This window comes from Cryptomeria japonica, chromosome 8 (genome assembly GCF_030272615.1).
Source record: "Cryptomeria japonica chromosome 8, Sugi_1.0, whole genome shotgun sequence".
NCBI classification, from domain to species: Eukaryota; Viridiplantae; Streptophyta; class Pinopsida; order Cupressales; family Cupressaceae; genus Cryptomeria; species Cryptomeria japonica.
In genome coordinates, this window is record NC_081412.1 from 597,507,547 (window position 1) to 597,528,001 (window position 20,455).

The window sequence follows — 20,455 nt, forward strand, 5'->3', positions numbered from 1 at the left end:
CTCTCTCCCTCTCCCCCTCTCCCCTAATCTCTCTCTCCCCTAATCTCTCTCTCCCTATCCCCTAATCTCTCCATCTAACTCTCTCTCCCCTAATCTCTCTCTATCTATCTCCCTTCCCCATCCCCATCTCTCTCTCTCTCTCTCTGCCTAATATCATATACTAATTTATTTATAAATTAATATGTTAAAATATTATATATGAATATATTAATAAACATTAGATTAATTATGTGCAAATTTAGTTAGAGAATTTACTTATTAAAATCGGATATCGGATATCCGATTTGTGTTGTAAAATTTTCAAATTTTAAATTTCAGCTCGAGAATGCTTTGGGATTTGGCTTTGAAGTGACGGGCGTGGAAAGTCAATGGAAAAAACTTGTTTTTTTAGTAGTCCTTGATTTTCTAGACTTTACACTAGTGGCTGATGAATTTTTTTTGTAGCTAAAATTGATAAAACAAAAAGGGTTTTTTAAGGATGTTCCCAACTTTCCAACAATATAAGGCTTGTCTTATTTTGACTTTATTAAATAGTTATTATTTATTTTCTAATTGAATTCTGACAATAGTTCTGATTGATGGATTGATTGAAAAACACTCATAACTTTCAAACTGTATAACATTTTTTGAATCTGAAACATGAATCACATCCTATGCTTCATCTACTATAGGATAAAATTAAAAAAAAAAAATTTCATAATGTTTTCACCAAGTTAAGGTGGTCAGACGTAGGAGTTTTTGAATTTCTGAAAAGTTGTAGTAAAAAAATCATAAATAATTATTTACTTTATAAAAAATTAAAAACAAATATGTGTCACATCTGGACATGAGTCTATTACTTATATTATAAATATTATAAAAAAATATTATGATTTGATTGTGATTAGGGTGGTCAGACATACGTCTACTTCTTATTTTTTTCTTAAAATTTTAGTACCACTCCATTGAAATTTGAAATTTTCATCAAATAGGATTTTTTTTTCCAAAAAACAACTAGTAGCTTAGAAACTACATTCAATTTTCTATATATTCTCTTCTAACATATTTTAAAAATAATGTTCACAACTTATTCAAATTTTCATGTCAAGTTGCATAACTCTAATTTTCTGAAATTTCATTGCCACTTAAGGGCCTGTTTTGGCACACCATGATCCTGCACATACCCAGATAGTAAGACTTTCTAGCTCTCTCATCAGATTTAGCTTTTCACCATTGAGTTTTTCAACCTCCTCAACCAAAGCATCAATATTGGCTTCATCTAAAGAACTCTTATCTGATATCTCCAATAGTTGTTCAGTAAGCTCTCTTCTTTTGGTTTGTGAAGCTTTTAGTTTGACCCTTAGAGTTTCAATCCCATTTCTGCTAGCTTCTAGCTCTCTATCCATCTCATGGTAGCTCATGTCCCCCATGGTGGTTTCAAGACTTCCTTCTAAGAGATTAGGCTTCACAGAAGTTAGGCTTTGATACCAATTGATGGACTTGAAAAGCATTGAGAGGGGGGGGGGTGAATCAGTGACACCAAAAATGAAACTACTTCAGCTGGTAACCGGTAGATGAACTTGACAGAGCTTTTAAGTAAAATGCATATAATCCAAAATGATATAACATCATCCACAATAAGTAAAGCATCCACCATAACATAAGTAATTATACATGGAAAACCCAAATAGGTAAAAACCATGGTGAGATGGAACTCACAAGTTAACTCTTAGCAGTAATATATAACTGACCAGTTAGGGTCTATAATGTGCTCTGCTAGGAGTGAATCTTGTTAGAGATCCCAAAGCTTGATTAGAAACTTATACCCTTTTAGGAGTAACCTCAATGGAGGATTTCTGAATCCAAACTAATGAATCACCTTGTTAAAGGATTTGAACATAGAAGCTTGTTAGAGCTTACCCGGTTAGGAGATTTGATTTCTGCTGTGATTGTTGGAAAACAATAGGAATAGTTTGATCTGTCTAAGTAGCACAATACTTGCTTGATCAGATTCTTCTAAATAATTTCAACACTGATATTCAACACACTCTTCAACTTAGCAATTTTGTTCTCGCATACAATAAAAATCTTTTCGCTCTTCATGCATACAAAATAATTTACTAAGATGTCAATATATAGACACTTAGATTTCATGTCGGCCTAAGGAAATCATAAAACAATTTCCTAGGTGCACTGTATCTAGTCAAGTGATCATAACTCATCACAAAATAACTATGAAAAATTTGTCAGTGGGATAACTCATCACGATTTGTGGTAACTCATCACAAAATCACCGAATACCGGTTGGTACAATCAATACCGGTTTGAGTTAAACATATGAACTGTTATCCTTGAATCTTCTGACATGATCTCTGCTTGATCTTTATCTTGATGCCATATAATGAATATTCACTGGTTGTCTCTAATGCACATACTGGTTGTCACAAAGTACTGGTTAGAGATAAACCTTTAGTATACTGATTGTAGTGTAAACAACTTAAAGTTACACCGGTAGACAATATGAACATATGTGTGTGTATGTGTTTCATCAATGACAACATATGATGAATATATTACAAATCATCATCAAGCCAGCAAAATATATATTAGAGTGATGAAGAAATATGTTTCCAAATTTGTGATTTTTTATTATAATTGTCTTGTGAAATTATTTTTAATTATTATTTTTTAATTTAAAGTTACCTTCAAAAATAGATTCATTTTTTAACAATTTATTTTTTGTTTTTATCAATCTAAAATAAATTTATGAAGTTAAAAAATTAATATTTTTTCAAAATATATATTCTAAACACTACAATTTTGAAGTAATTTAAAAAAAGGAAGTACAAAATTTTATTCTTTGTCAACATCTTATTATTAAAAAAGATTAATTTAATGAATTTATCATATCTTTCATTAAAATTGCACATCAAAATTTTCTAATAAATATAGAAAATGATGATAAGAGACCAATAAATTATAAAACTTTTAAAAGTTACTGTGAGAAAAATGAATCGTATTTTACTTTAATATAAAAGTTAACTTTATTTTAATGAATATTGTAATTAGAAGCATGAGATTTGCATAGTCTATATCAATGTTGCTAAGTAATTTCTGGATTTGACCATGTGAATTTTTAATATTACTAGCATTTCAGATCAAACTCCATGATCCATCATTAGAATGATAGTAAGATAAGAGAATATTGTAATTTACTAAATTTAATTATTTATATAAAAACATTATTGATTGAGTATTTACTTGCTAATTTTTTTTCACTAAAGTTGTTTTGTTTTAATTTTGGGCTGTGGGAACTCATTTGAATTGAAAATGCCCTCAAGGAATTGTGTAGATGATGAGTTTTCATGTTGTCGTACCCATAAAGAGGTCTCAAGATCAATTCACATAGGTGAAAATCCTACTATGGCCCTTGACGCACATGATGGTGCTATCATTCCACGAGGCAATTTTGCCATTAAAATTAGGTTGTTTGGTTTCAAGAAGCAAGTTTGTTATAGTTTGTTTAGCATACAAGTAAATTATCTTAAATGATATTTTAAAAAATATTTGTATAGAATAAAAAAGAGGAGAAAAATGCATAATAAATAAATATGTATATTTTAATCAATTAATATATTTATATTAAAAAAAATTATACAATTTAAAATAAAATATAAATATTTATTAAATAATTGTGTGAGTCATAATAATCCTCATTAAAGTGGAAGATAGCATTTATGTTAGAATTTAAAAACAATTCACCCAATGTTCAAATTTACTTTGCTAAATTAATGATTTTTTATACTATTTACCATAGTGATGGTAAAAGTTACTAATGTAGGCTAAGAATCTTCCATACCTAGAAATTAAATGCTCAACCTCGTAATGACCATTGCTTTCAAATATATATAGGGATTTGATTGGTTTGTAGGTGGAAAGATTTCAAAATAAAATATTCTTGGTATAAAATAAGTTATGACAAAAATGATAAATGAAACTAAATTAAATTAAAATGGAAATGTGAATTTTAATTAATTTAAATGTATATTCTATGTATATATAAAATTGCACTCTATCATATTAACTTATATAATCTATTTGTGTAATCTTTGCACCTCATTCTGGTGCAATTACTAGTTAATAGTGCCTTCAACCAACAAAAACCAATAGATTAACCATAGATGGAATAGTCAACATTTGAAAACCTAAGAAAGGGTTAAAGTTAAGAAAACCCATGAGTGAGATTTCAACAGGCAAAATCACAAATTTGACTCTACATGAACTCTCTGTATTCAACATCAACAATTTGTCATGCCCATGATACAACCATTTGAAACAAACCATTAGAATCCCCTAAGAAAATATGCTAATAAAGACTTGTACATTATACTTAAATTTTATGTTATAAGAAAAAAGTTTAAAGTGCTAACTTACATATCATTCTTAAAGTAAAATATTTAAAGAAGCATTCTCTTATTAATCGTGGAATGTTGTTTTCTAATATACAATATTAGAAAACATATTATAACTGACTTCACTTTTTTAGATTTAAAAAATTCCATAACAAGTCGATTCTTTCAAAAGTAGCTCTCCAAACCATATATAATATTATGTTCTATATCATATTAATTCATATAATCTATCAATGTAAGCCTTTCACCTCTTTTCTAATGTAAGTGCTAGTAATATTGTAATTGAAAAATAAAAATATATAGATAAATTTATCCATTACACTATATATTAACAATCTATCAATATAGTCTACAAATGACGATTGGTTAGATTCCAACAATCTATATATGGGCATATAATTTGGTAATTGTCAAGAGGTACTTAACTAACTGCACTATAAAAGAGACGTACATACCTAACCTCCGGGTGAGATTTGACCTTGTGACCTCTCTTTCAATAGTAAAAGTTTTCCATCACTAGATAAATTCAAATTATACTAAAGAGACTTTTCTAATTTACCCCTTGTAACTGGATGATACATTAATTTGTAAAAAGAATACATTCTTTTTTCAATATGAAAAATTCATTACCGAGGGTTCAAATAGGGAGGCATTGCTGGAGGAGGTATATTTGAGAAATACGAGACCCATTCCACCATGCAAGAAGATGCCCATTGACCTCTCATCTAGCTTCGCAGTAGAAGCACTTGACACTGATTGTTGGTGGAGGGGTGTTGTTATGAACAAATTCATATCACCTTTTGATGGGATGGAGCTCTTTCAAATATACTTTCATGATACTTGTACTATGAAAGCTTATCCTAAGACTAACCTACGCCTCGCTCAAGAGTGGATCGGAGGACAATGGACACAACTACAGTGGGACCTTCAAAAAATCTTTATGTAAAGAGTCCTTAAGAAAATAGGAAGCCAATGGATGAAGAAAGCAAATTGGAATTTTTAGAAGAAAATTTGATGTAATGTGTTTTAATTAAAATTTTCTTTAATGATTATCGAATAAATCATTAGAGGTTGATGCAAAATGTTCTATTTGATTTTTATTTAATGAAAATTGAGTTCATGTATTATTTGTTTATGTAATACATCGTGTTCAACTTTTATTCAATGCCTATTAAAGATTTTAGAAAACTACTGCATTGCTTGATTGTTATTTATTCAACAAAAAAATGAATATTAGTTAAAAAATATTTTCTTAAATATACATATCAGTTGTTCTTTTAATTTCCACTAAGTGTTTTGGGATGTTACATATGCTATTAGAGCTGCCAAGTTCGACACTCAACCTTAGTCTCGCCACTAAAAAAATTAAGTAGAAACTTAACGTAGCAACTTGGAAACAAAAATAAAGTTGACCTTCAAAAACCACCTGACAAGGGTCAAACCACTATTGATCCTATCAAACACAATTTAAATTCTCTCCATTATTGAGAGGAATCCATCAGACAAAGTGATATCGACTCCTAAATGCGAGTCTACAAAATTTTGTAACTATTATGATTGTAGTCAATTTTGGATTGTAAACTCTATTTTTTAATGAATTATGTTAGAATTTTCTTTAGAACCTATGAAATATTTTAATAAATTATGTTCAAATTTTCCTCAATTACTATTACATACTTTACTATGACTATTAACTGTTCGATGGTTTATTTTATGCATATTTTTTATTACTAAATGTTAATATTTTTTAATATTATGTTGTAACTATTTATGGATATTTTCATTCCCATAATTCTAAAATACAAACTTCCATTTTATGTTATTTATATTCAGCAAATAATCAAAACATGGATGTTTTTGAAAATGCATCAGAAATTGTTGTTGCAAGCCTAGATGTATCTGTGAATTCAAATGAATTCATTGAGAGCCATATGGACAAATGTGCGAGAACAATTTTGGATTATTGCAACAAAATTGTCAAAGAATATGAAAACATGGTCTTATTGATAGATGATGTTGAAGAATTGGAAATATTGAAAATGGAAGATGTTGCAACAAAAGTTAAGGAAGTTTCCGCAATAGCATAAAAATTTCTAGATTCTTTAAAAGAAGTATATCGCGATCATTCTGAGAACAAGGGTCGGAATACCATCCTCATCGTTGAAGAATTTGTTATGTATTTACATCATTACAATGAAGTGTTATTCATTTAGTTACTTCTTGGTCAAGCTTTAATACTTCTTAAATAAATTAAAGTTTTATGTAGTTGTTAGATAATGGCCCAACTGGGCACTATGTGCTATTAGGGAATGTGTAAAAACCAATGGACAATTATTGAGCCTACTAAATTTTGTAACTATTATGATTGTAGTCAATTTTAGATTGAGTAATAAAAATTAAAATTTTGGATTGTAAACTCTGTTTCTTAATGAATTATGTTCAAATTTGCTTTGATTTCTATGAAATGTTTTAATAAATTATTTTCAAAATTTCCTCAATTACTATTACATACTTTACTATGACTATTAAGTGTTCGATAGTTTATTTTATACATTTTCTCCACCAATAAATTTATTTTTTCAAATGATTCAAAAATTGTTGTATTGATAAGGCTCATGTATATAATAATAATAATTGTCACAATAGATAAGAATTTCATTTTTAATATTAATTATTTAATATTTTGTAAATCTTTACAATTTTTACACATTTTAACTAATTCTAAAATCAAAATTCAAATGACTTGAAAGTTGTTGTCGTAATAATGCTAATATAAATCAAATAAGTATAATGTTTGATTTTTATGCACTCACATTATAGAAATTTCCATAATCAAAACCTTAATATTAATCATTATCATAATCAAAACCTCAATATTATTCATAATTAATAATTATAATCTTTAACCCTAAACCTAACTATATATCTAACCCAAAATTTGACCCTAACCCTAATTATAATTCTAACCTTGACCCTAACCCTTTTCTATCCCCAAACCCTAACTCTTATAGCTATCATCATGTACTATCTTTGATTGCAATCTTAACCTTAATCCTAACCCTAATCCTAGTGATAATTCTAACCCTAACCTTTACCCTAATTTTATTTACAATTATTAATTATAATTAGTAAGATTAACCCCAATCCTAAGCCCAACACTAACTGTAACCCTAATGCTTGACGTAATTATATCATTAGCCCTAATAATAATTCTAATCTTAACCCTTATACTAACCATAATCGAATCCTAGGCCTAAACTTAACCCTAACCCTAATTGAACTCTAATCATAACCCTAATATATTCCAAACCCTAATCCTAATTGAAATATACTACTAATTTAACCCTAACAATAATGTAGTTGAATAACAACCCTAATTCTAACCATACTTAAACTCTAACACTAATTAAACTGCAATTGGATTGTAATACTAACTATAACTGAACCCTTATAATAACCTAACCTTAAAATTAACCTTAACCGTAGTTACTATTTAAACCCTATTTTGAACCTCAACCATAACCCTGAATTAACCTTGATTGTAAATCCAACCTATGCTTGACTTTATCCCCAAAACCTAACTTTATATCTAATTATTAATTATAATCTTTAACCTAACCTTATATCTAATTATTAATTGTATATAACCTTATAATCCTAACTATAACCCTAACCATAATCATAATTATAATACTACCTAATTATAATTATAACCCTAACCCTAACCCTAATTCTAACCCTAAAACTAACCCTAACCCTAATTTTTATTATAATTAGAAATTATAATCTTTAACCATAACACTAATTATAATTATAACCCTAACCCTAACCTTAATTATAATTCTAACCCTAACCCTATCCTATTCTAGCCCCAACCCTAATTCTAACCCAAACCCTAACTCTTATAGCTATCATCACGTACTATCTTTGATTGCAATCTTAACCCTAACCCTAACCCTAATCCTAATTATAATTATAACCCTAACCCTAATTTTATTTATAATTAATGATTATAGTCTTTAACCTTAACCCTAATTACAATCATTAAGATTAACCCCAATCCTAATCCTAATCCTAAGCATAAACCTAACTATGATATTAGCCCTAACCCTAACCATAATTTTCACCTATATCTTATCATAATTGTTATTCTATCATGATCATAATCTTATCTATAACCATAATCCTAACCCTACCTCTAACCAAGATTTAAACCCTAACCTTGATATTATACACTTAATAACTATAAAATAATATTACAGTTTCAAAATAAGGATATAATAGTATTATACTTTACTAATAAAACTATAAAAATAATATTATAACTAACAATAATTAAAATAATAATATAATACATTTAAAATATTTCAAATTTATATTATGAATATTATTTTCAATAAATTATAAAAATAATATCATAATAATCAAAACAATATAAATTAAAAATAATAGTATATTATAATATTATTCCACAAAAAAATAGAAAATAATAATAATAATTGCAATAATAATATTACATATTATTGCAACAAACATTAATAATATAATATTATATAGTTCTATTTTGAATTTTTAATTGTTTCCCATGTTGCGTCGCGACTGCTACTAGCTTACATATATTTGATATATATAATACGCCGAGAGATATCCTTCTCGAGGCGCTTATTTTTATCATATATCCCAAACTCTAATAGACACCTCTAGAAGGATATCTCTCGACGTATTTTATATATATATATATATATATATATATTTGATTAAAATCAAATATATGTAAGCTAGTTTGTATGCATGTGGAATAAATCATGAAAAATGAATATAGAAGTTGCCCTCTTCTTACGGAATAGTCATTTTCCTGCCTTAGAAAAGAGTGAAATTATCAAACCTTTTCCACGCTCCTGTGATACAATTCATAATGAATAGAAAATGTCTTTGTATTGTTTGAATTATTTTCACTGCGTATGCAATAATCTATACGTGTTGGATAATTATTTCTTTGTTATAAGAATGGATGGTATGCGCCTTATTATTTTCTATACGTGTTGGACAAAGTTGGGATTACATATGCGGTGTTGTTGTGAATTCATTGAATAAAGATTTATTTGCTCTCTTTTTCCATGCGAAAGAGTGGATGGTACGCACCTTATTCTTGTCCACGAATTATTTTCACTGCGAAAGAGTGGATGATACGATACTTATACTTTTGTACTAGCAAGAGTGGATGGTACGCACCTTATTCTTTTCCTCTTATTTTCCATTCATGTTGGACAAGGTTGGGATTAAAGTTCCGAATTCATTGAATTGGTTTCCAAATCCTTGTCAGTGTTACATGCTAGAAATTAATGGGACATAAAGATTTCTCTGCTCTCTTTTTCCATGCTTCTACGAAATCGTCATGTCCCTATCTTTTTTAAAGATTCTTTTGAATTATTTTTGTGTTGATGACCATGAATCCTAACGTGTGGAATAAGCTAAATACTTTTCTAGTCAGTCGTGAGTTACAAAAGATACTTTTTCAAGATGGTGTCATGTAGACTTAAATTATGAAGTCTTTTCCATGCTCCTGCGATGTCCAATAACTTTCCACTTCTTTTTGCCTTCCAAACTATTTGAAATATCTGTCTTTATAGATAATTTCATGCATCTTAAGCTTTTAAATGGTTCATCCAATTTTGACGATTTGTTTTGGTTCTCTCTATAAGTAATTTAACTGCTTAAAGCTATTGATTTGTCTTCTGGGCATGGATGACACATTCTGTGGATTCGATTATGCATCAAAGGGTTAAAAAATGATCATTTGAAAGTGTCAACCTAAACATGACCCTTATGACCCCAATAGTCATTCACTAAACACCCCATAAAAATAAAAAAATATCCAATTACAAAATGAAATAACACCTAATTATAAGTGTCTGTGTGCATGGGCCTGCTAGACATGTTAACATTAAAGTCAAGAGTGTGGGGTGACTTAATATATCAAGTGCCATTTAATTACTACCCTTGCCCATGTAGACACGTACAATGTCATGCATAAGTGGTAGTCATTTAACCCTAAAATCATAACATCAACATTGCAATTTCCCTTCTACATCCGCAAGCATGTTTCTAGGTAGCATCTACCACTCTATTCACCCGACATGTTCGTATGTTCAATGATTTCAGTTTGAGACTAATTGTATGCCCTCGTGTGTTCAATTTTACTGTGAAAAAAATATTATATGCCCTCATTGGTTTGATTTATGTGTGAAATAATTATTATATGCCCTCATGGGTTTGATTTTAATGTGAAAAAATTATTGTATGCCCTCGTGCGTTCAATTTTACTGTCAAAGAATTAGTGTATACCCTCACGAGTTTGATTTTATAGTGAAATAATTACTATATGCTCTCATGAGTTTGATTTTAATATGAAAAAATTATTGTATGCCCTCATGCGTTTGATTTTATTGTGAAATAATTAGTGCATGCCCTCATGGGTTCGATTTTACTGTGAAATAATGAGTGTATGCCCTCATGGGTTCGATTTTAATATGAAAAAATTATTGTATGCCCTCATGTGTTTGATTTTATTGTGAAAAAATTAGTGCATACCCTCATAGGTTCGATTTTACTGTGAAATAATGTGTATGCCCTCATGGGTTCAATTTTATCGTGAAATAATTATTGTATGCCCTCGTGGGTTTGATTTTACTATGAAATAATTATTGTATCCCTCATGGGTTCAATTTTACTATGAAATAGTTATTGTATGCCCTCATGGGTTTGATTTTACTGTGCAATAATTATTGTATTCCCTCATGGGTTCAATTTTATTGTGAAATAATTAGTGTATTCCTTGATGGGTTCGATTTTATTGTCAAAAAATTATTGTATGCCCTCCTAGGTTCACTTTCCATATTCTTCATTTCCATAATCTTTTGATTTCATAATTTACATATTTGTATACACATGTATACAATTGTATATACATGTATACCTTTGTATACATCTGTATAGACATGTATATACAGGCATATATAGTTGTATACACATGTATAAATCTATATACCTCTGGATAGACTTGTATACCTTTGTATACACCAATATACCTCTGTATACACTTGTATACACATGTATACTTTTGTATACACATGTATAGCTCTATCAAATAAATATTGTATGCCCTCCTGGGTTTGCTTTTCATATTCTTCATTTATATATTCTTTTGATTTCATAATACATATCAGTATACACATGTATACAAATGTATATATATGAATACATTTGTATGCATCTATATACACATGTATACATCTGTAAACACATGTATACACCTATATACAGTTGTATACACATGTATAACTATGTGAAATAAATATTGTATGCCCTCATGGGTTGGATTTTACTATATGCCTCCAAGTAGCATCTACCACTCTATTCTTCCTACATGTTGGTATGTTTAATGATTTTAGTTTTAAGGCTCAATGACAACTGCTTATGCATGACAACCTACACTTGTACATGGTTGAGGGCAAGAATTAAAGGGGAATTGATATATCGAGTTGCCTTACACTCCTAACATCAATGGTAACATGTCTAGTGGGCCCATGCACATAGACATTTATATTTAGGTGTTATTTTCATTTTGCAAGTTGATATTTTTAAAAATTTTATGTTTCAGTGATATAATATACCTATAAGTATATGTATACATGTACATGGTATATGCATACATGTACATATATGTATATGTATATAACATACACACACACACACACACACACACACACACACACACACACACACATGGTATATGCATATATGTACATATTTGTATATGTATATATATAGATATGTGTGTGTGTGTGTGTGTGTGTGTGTGTGTGTGTGTGTGTGTGTGTGTGTGTGTGTGTGTGTGTGTGTGTGTGTGTGTGTGTGTGTGTGTGTGTGTCCATACATATATGTGCATAGGGTTTCAATATACATAGTCATTTAATTATCTGTATGGCATCAAAGGTTTCAAGTTGGTACATTGTTTTCAATCGTCCAATCATAAAATTTATACTATTTTCAGCATTCCTTAAATGTATATAACTATTTCGATATTTTTTTATCATGTTGTCATACAAATTGGACTATTTCCAGCATTCTCTGAATATTATCCATACTATTTTCACCATTCTTTACATATTATTGTGGTCCAAATGTAAAAACAATAGTTGTTTTTTAATCATATTATGTATCAGTGGTTTATAATAAACCAATTGAGTATATGTATCAATGGTTTATTATGTATATGTATAAATGTATCTCTATATGTGTATATACATGTACATGTATACATATATGTATATGTATACATATACATAAATATGTATATAGATATACATATATATGTGCAACAATTTGAAATGAACACATTGTGAACCTTGTGGGCATTTGTTACAACTGGTGTAAGGCTTCTCAATAAACAAATAATAATAGTATAAAATAATATATAAAACTATGTTCATGAAAAAATCATAGAAATCAGACATACCTTGCAAATAAAGTGAGTGATTGTTTCCCACATATATTTAAATTTGAAAATCAATAGGAGATTTTGAAGGGTCATTTTCATTATGAATTTTTCCTATTTTCACTGAATATCCTCTGCAACATTCAATTCTTCTCCTTGTGCATGCAATATTTTAGGATGATTTGAAGTGATAACGTTACTACCCCCAATTATTACAAAGTTTTGTAGGCATGTGGTAGTGTCGAGAGATGAACTAAGTAATGTGGTTGATCGAGATATCAAAGTAATTGTGTTTATTAGCACATTATATTTTATGGAGATTTTTCCTATTGTTGCAACATTTGTTTTTAAGTTATGTATTTTTTTTAAAGATGTATGCATGATTTTGTGTTAAGTGTATGTGACTAATTTTGTAGTCATGTCTAGAGTATTGGGGCGGAATTGTAGAATACAAAAGGCCTTCACCAGAGGTAAAGTCTTTATGACTTTACTTTGGTAATGACCTAGTAGACATTGTTTGATTTTATTTATATTTCTATGTTTACTTCTCTTCTATGCATACTCATTGTTGAAATGAATGTGTTTAAATGTTTTATTCATTTCTAATTTTTGAAATATACATACTCATTGTTGAAATGTATATGTATGTATGATACATACATATATATTGTAATATATATGTATGTGTGTATTTATGTACATACATACATTATGAGAACTGTAGGTATGTAATACCTACATACATACATACATACATACATACATACATACTAATTGTATATGATCAAACAATGAATAAATATGTGTAGGCATTTATGTCTTGAAATGTTTTATTCATTTCTGTTTTGTCAAATATACATAGTCATTGCTGAAATGTATAATGTACTGTATGTACGTACGTATGTATGTATGTATGTATGTATGTTCATACATTCATACATACATACATACATACATACTTAAATAAATAAATAAATAGGGCATGTACACAAAGATGGTGGTCAAAAAAGTGGACACCACCCAAAAAAAACTTGGAAAAATAGGTAGCACGTACGCGGTTTTAAAATTTCAAATTCCCGTGTATGCACTTGGGTTTGTTTTTCTCGAGCCTAGAAAAGATAGCGCGTACGTGCTCAATTTAGGAAACTGAGTGTGTACGCGCTACGGCTAGGAAAATTAGCATGTACATGATACTTATAGGAAAATGAGCACGTACACGCTAATAATCCTTATAAAACCGCATACGTGGTGCCTGATAAAAAAAGTTTTTTAAAAAAATTGGGTCCTCATTTACCCAAAAAGCGCATTTTTTTAGTTTGTTTTTTTCCCATTTTCTAACCTAAACCGTGAATGGGGTGCTAAATTTGTCCTCCAGGCTATGGATCAAGGTTAGTTTTTGTTTATTTTTCTTTCTTTCTAGTTTATGCAATTTGTTTTACATTTTGAATTTAATTTCATTAATTTTGATTAGGTTTTTTCATTTTTTGTTTCAAAAACCATATTCTTCTAATCCAGAACAAGAACAACCAAATGCACCTCCTGAAAACCCACAAGAACAACCAAATACACCTCCTAAAAACACACAAGAACAACCCCCAATTCCTCCTTTTGACTACATAGCCGAAACACAAGAAGAATTAATTAGTTAGTTAGGGCAAAATACATCCAAAATCAATAGACTGATTGTAAAAGTGAAAACTTCTGAGCTTGACCATCATCAATCCCTCGCCTCTAGCCTAGAAACATTAGCTAGTGGTGCCATAGTTGTTTCCACAGAAATTACCAAATGGGGAAGCTTTAGGGATAGGTGTTGTCAATTCTATGCCAATGGGCTATCATACTATGGAGTTAAAAACAAAAAAATTTCTAAACAACAAATATGTGCCCTTTTTGTTGACCCCAAAACTGGTCAGTCATTACCTCCTAATGCAAAGAGGTTTCCCATACATTGGTGTAGCAATATGCAGATGAAGAATCTTTTTTGGCAGAGGTGGTGGATGGTCTTTGACGATCCACCTTGTAATAATTATGAGGTGCCATTATATTTTTTGAGAAAAATATATTGTGAGTTTTTGCTCAATGTGCGCCCAAATTATTTTGACGTGAGAGAGTTTCATGGTAGAGGTGGTGGCTCTGCCCAAGATAGAGCTGGAGCCCATAGGTGATTAGCCACGGAGAGGTGCCGCCCCCTAGCACCCAAACCCAAGGTGCATTAGGCTGTCCCATTAGAGCTGAAAGAGCCAATGGAGCTACAGACTCTTCAGGCGGCCACAACATTGACTGGTGCCATCATCCAGCATGGGACATCATTAGCACACCCTATTGTATTGGGTGATGAGCCGTTAGAGGGCGATAGAGAGCCCATCGAGTATATGTGTGTCAGTTGCTCGGGGATATGCTCAGGGATAGATGATGCAGCCAGTGCAGATGGATACTCATATCATCTATGCACGATTTGTGGTTGTAGATGTCAGGCTCACATGGTTGAGGATGTCGCGCTAACAAATGAGTTGATGGACATGGTGTTTGCTCATGAGCCACAAACACAGGTGTGTTGATTTGAATTCATAACATTTTATTTATCAGTCACTTTAATTTTGTAATTACATAAATGAATTTTCATTTATACATCAATTTAAATTGAGACAAATAATATGCATTTCAAGATGCAACAGCGGTATCCCATACACCTCCCCCAATTACCATAGCTGCAACTTCAACGCCTGAGGTATAAATTTTGTAACATGTTAAAATAGAATAGTACACTTTGAATTCAAAAAAATACAAGATATACTAACTATCTTTAATGCTTGGTCCAATTTTTGCCTTGTAGGTGTTGACAAGGGACGAAATGTCCCAGATTGATGACATCACGTTGTCGGTGATCGATTTTGGCCTACAAGGCTATATGGTATCATATTTTGTACAACTCTTTTTATGTATTGTTTTGATGGAATATGCAAGTCATTTCATTTTAGATTTTTAAAATTATGTTTAATTTATTATCTGTACTAATATCTCATGTTAATTTTCTATTTTTAGGGCACCCCCTCTGCGTCTAGGGCTCGTTCGAAGAAAAAGAATATCTCGAACATGCCAAAACGTGTGAAGAAGGTAATTGAACACATTTTTAGTTGTACAATTATTTTTAAATGATGAAATCAAGTATTAGTTGGGGTTTGTAGATTGATTAGTGTTTTTTGTCTATTTTACATGTACAACAGCCATTGAGCTTTGTGGATATGTTGAATGCACCTGATTCGCCCACAAATCAAGAGAGGGCGGAGGTATGTATGTCTACTTTATTTTCTTGATTTCATGATTATATGCATGCATACATGTGAACTTGTGATATATTATAATCTTATATTTTTTTCATATAGGAAATATCCATACCTATTTCGTCAATGGTGAACCCTCCTCCTTGCACTGGAGAAGCATATCAGGATCCGGTACACTTTTGTTTGATATGTAAAATTAATTGTTTTCAACCTTCAATACTTATCATTATATTAATTGTATTTAATCTTTGTACATTTTTTGTATAGGTAATAGTGACTGTTTCTACATCAATGGTGAGCCATCCTCAGTCCATTGGAGAAGCATCTAAGGCACAAGTACGTCAATGTTCTCTATATTATAGCTTTTAAGTGTTTTTGATATATTTATGTTAGTACATTGTATTAATTGTACATTTAATCTACAATAGACTTGTTCGCGGTACGGCCATAACATGGATCCATTTAAGTATGTCTTCAAGAAAACTCCTAAGAGTGACAGGGAGAGGAGAGTGAAGACATTAGCTCCTGGATCAGCCGATGAGGTATTCTACATTTCAATTGCAAAGGAATTAAAGTTAAATGCATAGTTATGATGTTAATTGTGAACTATTTTCTACAAAAGAATTCTAACTTGGCTTTTGAATTGTGGTTTTGTAGCCATCTACAGAGCCGCGTACTGCATCGAAGAGGCTTGATTTTGATGATCCACCAGAAGTTTAGGATCATATAGTGTTAATTTTGGTCATAGAATGACCAATACATGTAGATATATTCTACATTTTTATTGTATATCGATTTGGACATGGCATATGCCACATTTTTGTAATACTTGTATTGACTTGGTAGACATGCCTTTTTTTATATATATAAATATTGATATTCGATCCAATAAATGTGTAATGAGTTCATTATTTTGTATTCGTTGTATTTTTTGGTTGTCATTTTATAAATTTAGATGAATATTTGCATATGTAATCAACAACAAAAATATATGATATAAAGCATTGCAATTGTGAAATATGATTTGATAAAATTTCTAAAATGTTGAATTAACCCTACAAAACTCCTTGTATTCAGTTCATTATTGTGTATTCGTTGTATTTGGTGGCTGCCCTTTTATAAATTTAAATGAATATTTGCATATGTAATTAACAATATGAATATAAACAACAAAAATCGACAATATGAATTTAAACAACAATGTGTTTGGTGTGAGAGCACCCTCACGCTCACAATGGTCAAATTTTGTTCCTCGTGTGCACAAACTAACATCACGAGCACATTTGGGAGGGCATGTTTATGCTAGGTATTCCCCTGTCATGCACCCCAAAGCACCAGAGCTTCGAGAGTCATACCCTACCGGTGAGATCTCTCAAGTGCCCTGAGTCCAAAAAATTGTCAAAATTTGACAAACTATTTCTTCCAATCCATGATACATACGGTCGATCTGTTTGATCCTATGGTGTCGCGTGAGGGTCCTCTACAATGACATATCTCGGTTTTTGACAACTCGAAGCCATTTTCAATTAGTAGTATTTTTTCGCCTGCTCAAAAAATCGTCAGTTGCTTGCAAGGAAAAGTTGCAAGATTGGCTAGAATTGATTCTATTCCTCATGTGCACAAACCGACATTGCGAGCGCTTCTAGGTGGACATGTTTACACTAGGCATGCCCTTGTCATGCATCCCAAAACACCAGAATGTCGAGAGTCATACCCTACCGGTGAGATCTCTTAAGTGCCCTGAGTCCAAAAAATTATCAAAATTTGATGGTCTATTTCTTCCAATCCACGACACATACGATCGATTTGTTTGATCCCATGGGGTCGCATGAGGGTCCTCTACAATGGCCTATCTCAGAATTTGATGACTTGAAGCCATTTTCAATTAGTAGCATTTTTTTTCTTGCTCAAAAAACCATCATATGCTTGCAAAGAAAAGTTGCAAGATTGGCTAATCTTGATTCTGTTCCTCATGTGCACAAACTGACATCGTGAGCACATCCGAGTGGGTATTTTTACACTAGGAATGACCTTGTCATGCATCCCAAAGCACCAGAACGTTGAGAGTCATACCCTACCGGTGAGATCTCTCAAGTGCCCTGAGTCCAAAAAATTATCAAAATTTGATGGACTGTTTCTTCCAATCCATGACACATATAGTTGATCTATTTGATCCCATGGGGTCACGTGAGGGTCCTCTACAATGGCCTATCTTAGTTTTTGATGACTCGAAGCCATTTTCAATTAGTAGTATTTTTTTGCCTACTCAAAAAATCATCAGTTGCTTGCAAGGAAAAGTTGCAAGATTGGCTAGAATTGATTCTGTTCCTCGTGTGCACAAACTGACATCACGAGCACATCTAAGTGGGAATTTTTATGCTAGGCATGCCCCTGTCATGCATCCTAAAGTACCAGAACGTCGAGAGTCATACCCTACCGGTGAGATCTCGCAAGTGCCCTGAGTCCAAAAAATTATCAAAATTTGACTAATTGTTTCTTCCAATCCATGACACATACGGTTGATCTATTTGACCCTATGGGGTCACATGAGGGTCCTCTACAATGGCCTATCTCATTTTTCAATGACTCAAAGCAATTTTCAATTAGTAGCATTTTTTTGCCTGCTCAAAAAACGGTCAGTTGCTTGCAAGGAAAAGTTGCAAGATTGGCTATAATTGATTTTGTTCTTTGTGTGCACAAACTGACATCGCGAGAGCATCTAGGTGGGCATGTTTACACTAGGCATGCCCCTGTCATGCATCCCAAAGCACCAAAACATTGAGAGTCATACCTTACCTGTGAGATCTCTCAAGTGCCCTGAGTCCAAAAAATTGTCAAAATTTGACGAACTATTTCTTCCAATCCACGACACATACAATCGATATGTTTGGCCTCGTGGGGTCACGTGAGGGTCCTCTATAATGGCCTATGTCAGTTTTTGATGAATCAAAGCCATTTTCAATTAGTAGCATTTTTTTGCCTGCTCAAAAAATCGTCAGTTGCTTGCAAGGAAAAGTTGCAAGATTGGCTAGAATTGATTTTGTTCCTCGTGTGCACAAACCGACATCGTGAGCACATCCGGGTGGGCATGTTTACACTAGGCATGCCCCTATCGTGCATCCCAAAGCACCAGAACATCGAGAGTCATACCCTATCAATGCAATGTAGAAGTTGCTTGACAATTTTTTTGACAACAATGATAATTTTTGCTCAAATTGTATCTAGTCTCAATCTATCACCCCTATGACCCAATAATGACTCAAATAATTATCCATGATTATACAAGAATCAAGAATGCTCATGATTGACCAAGGACACATCACATATACTCAAAACATAGTCACAAAACATTGACACACAAAATAGTCACAAAACATTGTCACATATTATTCAAAAATTTGCCTCTAAATATGGTCAAATCAACTCTTGGCTATTTGATTATACAAAAAATTGTCTTGCAAATAATCTCATGGGCTTTTATACAAAATTTGGCATTACAATATATGCGATTCAGCTCATCGTCATTTTAATATACCAATCATCTCATGGCCTTTTATACAAAATTTAGCATTTCAATACGTGCGATTCAGCTCATCGCCATTTTAATATACAAAATTTGGCATGTACATATGTACAAATCAACTCATTGCCACTTAAATATACAAAATTATGCCCCTAAACATGTAAAAATCAACTCATGGGCATTTATATATACAAAAAATGAATATAGAATAATTCGTCGATGATTTATACAAAATTCTCAAAATCATTCTACTCTAAACTGTAGAATCAATCAAGTGAGCCTTTAGGATTTGCTCTAACTCGTATTGTGTCAAGTATTGCCTCATGGTCAGATTCACAAACTTTCCATAAAATCTTGTTATGAGGTCTACCATGATACTTCATCAAATGAATATTTGTTGCAACAACAAGGTTAGATAAATGAAGAATATGTCTGTGTGTTTCAAAGTCCTCGAACAACCAAACATCAGAATTCTTGATAGGGTATCTCTAAAGCCATGTTCCTGTCACGACAATAGACCCTATTGGGTACTCAATACCCTCTCTGTCAATGATTGTGGTTGTCAATTTTCTTTTAGGCTCAACACAATGACACAAATAGTAATCTGTTCCTTCTTCATTGTTCTCTTCTGCAACAACTACATACAGATGACCTGCATTTTATAAAGTGTTAATTAATACCAAAAATAAAGTATGATGTACAAAAAAATGAACCAAAAAGAATACTAGCAAAAAAATTAACTCAAAAAATCACCTGAATCCAA